Below are 6,311 nucleotides of genomic sequence, written 5' to 3' on the forward strand. Positions count from 1 at the left end.
CAGACAAGTGGCGAAGTCTGGATTAGAACCCAAGTCCTTCTGACCCCCAGGTCAGTGCTCTATCCACTAGGTCTTGCTGCTTCCCTACTTTCTGGGATGGCGAGTTTCTTCATCCCAGGGGAATATGCCTCAAGATATCAAGGTAGCTATCGCAGAGAAACGGGGTATCCTAGGGGATAGAGCCCGGACCAGGGAGTGAGAAGGGCCTGAGTTCTAATTCTGGCTCCTCCACTTGTCTGCTATGGGACCTTGGGCAAGTCACCTAACTTCTCTATGCTTCAGTTACCTCATCTTTAAAATGGGGATTAAGACTGTGAGCCTCAAGTGGGATGGGGACGGCGTCCAACCTAATTATCTTGTGTCTACCCCAGCTCTTAATACAGTGCCTGGTACATAGTAAACACTTAACAAATACCATTTAAAACAAAACAAAATGGTATTTTAAAACCGTGAAGAAGTAAATCAGCTGAAAAAGTGCCAAGTGCTGCCCTCCTTCCTTACTGAAACATCATTCAGTTGGTAGAGTTCATTCATTCACTCATATTTATTGAGTGCTCACTATGTGCGGAGCACTGTACTAAGCGTTTGGACCGTACAATTCGGCAACAGATAGAGACAATCCCTGCACAACAGTGGACTCACAGTCTAAAACACAGGCTCACAGTCTAAAAGACGGGCTCACAGTCTAAAAGTCCATGGTAATCTGGAGCTGAGGACCTGGCAAGTTCTCCCAGACAACAAACTTGTCATGGGCAGGGAATGTGTTTGTATATTGTTGTATTGTACTCTCCCAAGCACTTAGTACAGTGCTTTGCACACAGTAAGCACTAATTGATACGATCGAAGGAATGTATGAATGAATGATGATCCAGATGTGAGACACGTGGAGGGAGTTTGTGGTTTGGTATTGCTCGGAGGCTTCACGATGGCTGCCCTGAGACAGAGTGAAGAGACAACGGTTAACATAAGGAGACCCGAAATGTCTTCTTATTGGTGATAGAAATATCCTTCGCTACAGGAGAGACTGAGAAAGGAGGCTCCATTCCAGTTTGGGAAGTGGTGTTGAGATGAGTACCGGGGAATTCCGTGCTCTGCTGCAATTTAGGTTATAAAGCATTTTGGCTCCCTCTTTTCTGGAGTCATCCTTATGTGCACCAGGTTGTCCCTTGAGACTAGGCCTGCTCCTTCATTGCTATCTCTGCTCCTGTTTTCTTGCATCTCTGCTGCTCTACCCCTGTCTTTCTTCTTCTGCTCTTGCCAGACCTTTCTGATGCCAATCAGGGTGGGACAAAACCCTAGGGCCAATAACCACCAAAGGCATTGGTCCTTCCCCATCTTCCCTGGTCATGGACAACTGGACTATCAGCTTCTGTCTGGAGGCTCAGGTTCAGGAGCATCCCAAACGTTCCAGGGTTCTGACTCAATTCAGTTGGCAGAGACTCTGGCTGAGAGACAAACAAGTAACTGGAAAAAAAAAGCAAAAATGAGGGCTGGCTTGTAAAAAGTGGAGAAAACAGACCTATTCCTTGGGGAAAAACAAAACATGTAGTTTCTTTCAGATTAAGCAAAGCAGGACATGAACACACACACACATCACACCCTAATAATAATGGTTTTGGTATTTGTTAAGCACTTACGATGTGCAAAACACTTTACTAAACAGTGGGGTAAAATACAACATAATCAAGCTGGATATGGTGACTGTCCCACATAGGGCTCAATCTAATGGCCTGTGGAAAGAGCATGGGCCTGAGAGTCAGAGAACCTGGGTTCTAATCCTGGCTCTGCCACTTGTCTGCTGGGTAACCTTGGGCAAGCCACTTCACTTCTCTATGCCTAAATTACCTCATCTGTAAAATAGGACTTCAGTCCTCCTCCCTCTGACTTAGACAGTGAGCACCCTATGGGGTAGGGGCCGTGTCCAACCTGATGACCCTCTATCTACCCCAGTGCTTAGCACTGCACTTGACATGTAGTAAGCGCTTAAAAAATCCTATTTAAAAAAAAACGGGTATTGAATCCCCATTTTACAGATGGCAAAACAAAATGGAGAGATAGAGAAGTAAAGTGACTTACCTACAATCACACAGCAGGCAAGTGGCAGTGTCAGTGCCAGGATTAGAACCAGGTCCTCTGACTCCGAGGCCCCTGTTCTTTCCCCTGGATCACACTGCTCATCATGAGCATAAGCCCCAAAAGTCTGTAAAGCTCCCACTGCTTTTCAGTCAAGCAGTGAATCAATAATTTAATCATCTTTATTGAGCCCTTACTGTGGGCAGAACACTGTACTAAGCACCTAGGAGAGTACATTACAATAGAGTTGATAGACATGATCTCTGCCCACAAGGAACATAAAGTATTTTCCATTTATGTCTGTTCCCAACCAGAGTTGTTGGAAATCCATCTCAGCAAGGGAGACAAAATCCACTGTACCTACTTTTTCTTTTTTTTTTCCATTGGTATTTGTTAAGTGCTTAGTATGTGTCAAGCACTGTTCTAAGCACTGGGGTACAACTTAATGAAGTCAGACACAGTCCCACCCTGGAAGAACAGTCTAATTAAGAGGGGGAACAGGTTTTATATCCCCATTTTACAGTTGAGGAAATTGAGACACTGAAAAATTAAGTGACTTACCCAAGGTCACACAGCAGGTAAGTAAGTAGTGGAGCTGGGATTAGAACTCAGGCCCTCCAACTCCCAGGCCGGTGCTTTTTCCCCTAGGCTGTGCTGTTTCCTTTCCTCTTTGCCTCGAAGACCCTGTCATCCCTGACATTCCTTTCCCCCTCAGCGAGATCGTGGAAGCTGCAAACCTTCCGTTACATCAAAAGGGAATTTGAAAAATATTTCGAGCAGAAAGTGCTAACTGTGCATCCTTACACTCTAACTGCACTGATATTAAATCAGGAAAGAGTACCGAACAACCACAAAAAACATATATAAAGGGACTGTCAAAACCAAAACAAAACAAAATCCCTAATGGGGACTTGAGGTGAAAAGAGCAACCATGAAAGAAACAGGGGTGGGAGGAGAGAAGAATATAGACTTTGTAATTATATTTAAATCCTCAGGCAGAGTCTGCTGGAAAGGGAAGTTCAGAATTTACTGTGGAAAAGCAGGTATTTGCTTTCTTATCCAAGGCTTTGTGCACTCAAAAACTAGACCTTTCTCCAATTAGAGGCTGATGGTCAGAGGTCCTGACAAAGGACATCAATTATTGAGCACTTCTTGTGTGTAGAGTGGGTAGACAAGTTCCCTGCCCACAGTGAACTTACAGTCTAGACAGGGAGACAGACATTAATATAAATGAATAAATTACAGATATATGAACTGGGGTTTAGAAAAATCTGACACAGTACAGTGCAGTGAATTTGATAGAGAGTAAGGTGACCAGACCTCCTAATTTAGTAGGATGGTCCCCACCTGTGGGAATGTCCCTCCTCCAGGCCCAAGCTTCCCTGTCCAGAGTTCAGTTCAAACCAGGCCATTACAGCCCCAGGATCTATAAAAGGACAAACGATCTAAACAATTGATATTTCTCCACTCCACTGTGTGTGACTAGATCAAGCCAGAAGGAGCATGGCCTAGAGGTAAGAGCACAGGCCTGGGAGACAGAGGATGGGAGGGTTCAAATCCAAGCTCCACCACTTGTCTGTTGTGTGACTCTGGGCGAGTCACTTAACTTCTCTGTGCCTGTTACCTCATCTGTAAAATGGAGATTAAGATAGCCCCATGTGGGACAGGGACTGTATGCCTAATCTATTAGTTTATATCTACCCCAGTACTTAGTACAGTGACTGGTACATAGTAAATGCTTAACAAATTACCAACAGCTCCTCCCCCCCCCAAAACCAAAACAAAACAAAAAACACAAAACCTATACTCAAATAGGGAAGACCAAGAAAGAAAAGAAACTAAGGGAGATTATGGCATTTCACATAAACAATGCCCAAACTCGGAAGTTTTAAGGACTGACAGGACTGCTGGAAGAAATTGTTCTTCCGTCCAAGGTCAGAGAGAAGGCAGCAGGATAAGTCTTCACGATGTAGACAGTGAAACTGTCTTGTGTCAGCCAACCCTGAGGGTCATTTTCCGGGCTTCCTCGCAAGTCTTCCCTGTGACTCCACGTTAAACTGGCCCTGCTGTTAGCCTAGTGGAAATAGCACTGCTTTGGCAATCAGGAGACCTGAATCCTCATCCCAGTTCTGCCTATAGCTGGCTATAACTGTGGCCTTTGGACATTTGATATGCACCCCATCCCACAACCCCACAGCACTTATGTACATAGCTTTAAATGATATTTTATAAATTCTTTCTTCGTATCAATGCCTGTCTTCCCCTCTAGACCATAAGCTCGTTATGGGAGGGAAAAAGCCTGCTAATTCTGTTTTATTGCACTTTCCCAAGCACTTAGTACAATGCCCTGCACATGGTAAGTGCTCAATACATACCATAGTTTGAGTAACATGGACACGTGTGTGGGGCAAGAAATAGCACAAGTGGGGCTGTGTTAAACACTGACTCTATAATTCATTCTTCTGTGCAGGTTCTCAGTCCCGAAATCTCAGAGAGGTTCATCCGTAGTGACAACCGGCAGATTCCATCATGCGTTCAGAATTTCCTTAGTCCCTCCACACAGGCCAGATGGGATGAAAAAGGCTCTTTTGTTGCTCACCTGCGAGACTGTCATGCTCCTCTATTGACTGGCAGGACATCTGGCACTTGCTTATTTAGTGAGTTCTCAGTAAATATTTTTGCTGCTGTTGTTGCTGTTGCTGCTTATTCTGATGATTGTGCGGATGGCTGTGGGGATTGGTTCGCATCAAAGCTGTGCCTAGGTGAAATGTATGTGTGTCAGTGGTAAATTAGACAATTATTCTCCCCACTTTCAAAGGCTTATTGAAGGCTCATCTCCTCCAAGAGGCCTTCCCTGACTAAGCCCTCATTTCTTCCTTTCCTGCTCCCTTCTGCGTTGTCACCTCCCTCCAGCCCCACAGCACTTATGTACATATCTGTAATTTATTTATATTAATGTCTGTCTCACCCACTAGACTGTAAGCTCACTGTGGGAGGGGAATGTGTCTGTTATATTGTCATACTGTACTCTTTCAAGCACTTAGTACAGTGCCCTGCACCCAATAAGCACTCAACAAATATGACTGACCGATTGATTGATTGATTGATTAGTTCTATTCACAAGAAACCCTCTCTACCTTTCCTCCTCCCCCTCCCGCCATCATGCCCCTCCTCCCATCTTTTCCTTGCTGCACCTGGGATGGTGATAGGGAGCGAATGGAACCTTGCCCCTCTCCCTTTCCAAATTTCCCATCTGAGCGGCAGTTCAAGTAGGAGAGAAGGAAGCAGAGGGGAGTATGGCCTAGTGGATAGAGCACTGGCCTGGGAGTCAGAAGGACCTGGGTTCTAATCCAGTCTCTGCCACTTGTCTGCTGTGTTACCTTGGGCAAGTCACTTCACTTCTCTGCTCCTCAGTTGCCTCATCTGTAAAATGAGGAGTGAGACTGTGAGCCTCACGAGGGATAGGGACTGTGTCCAACCTGATTTGTTTGTATATATCCTAGTGCTTAGTACAGTGCCTGCTTAACAAATACCATAATTATTATTATTATCAGACGCAAGTAGGAGAGAGGGAGGTAGAGGGGATCAGAGAGCCAGGTTGTGCAAAGAAGGGATTACCCCCCAATTTACCATTCCTTTGGCTCAGCAGCTGCGAGCAGAGAATCCAGCAACTGGGTAAGGGGCATCCATTTTGGTTCCCACCTCCTGCCTGGACCCCTATTAAATCCAAGAGTTTAATCCAGGGCTGGGGAGTGAGGGATGGTGTGTGTAGAAATTCCTCTGGCCATTAGTGTTTCAGATGTTTATCTCCTGCTGGCTAGGCATATCAACCCATTCAAACGATTGTAAAGCCCCCTGTGTAAAAGATGTTTTGCTAAATGAATGCCTAATAACAATAGCGGCCAAGAACACAATGGGGACCTGACTATGTTCGGGGCAAAGTTGCGTGCGGATTCCCTCGATCGTTAGCACTGCCAGGCGGTCAGCCCGGCATTCAGTGACAAAGTGTGGATGCTAAATCAACGTTAAATCATGTTTTCCATCAACCAGGACCCAAATCAGGAAGCTCGACTGATGCTCGGTTGTGAAACTTCCTTCTCTCTCTTTCCTGTGATTGATCGATTGATTATGGAGATCCAGTCCAGGACTTCCTCCAACCCTGCCACAGACAGGAGCTAAGTCCCACAGACCAGAAGACCAAGGTCGGGGAGTGGCGAGGGAGAGGAGAGGATGAGGGA

The sequence above is a fragment of the Ornithorhynchus anatinus genome, chromosome 8 (genome assembly GCF_004115215.2).
Source record: "Ornithorhynchus anatinus isolate Pmale09 chromosome 8, mOrnAna1.pri.v4, whole genome shotgun sequence".
Classification (NCBI taxonomy): domain Eukaryota; kingdom Metazoa; phylum Chordata; class Mammalia; order Monotremata; family Ornithorhynchidae; genus Ornithorhynchus; species Ornithorhynchus anatinus.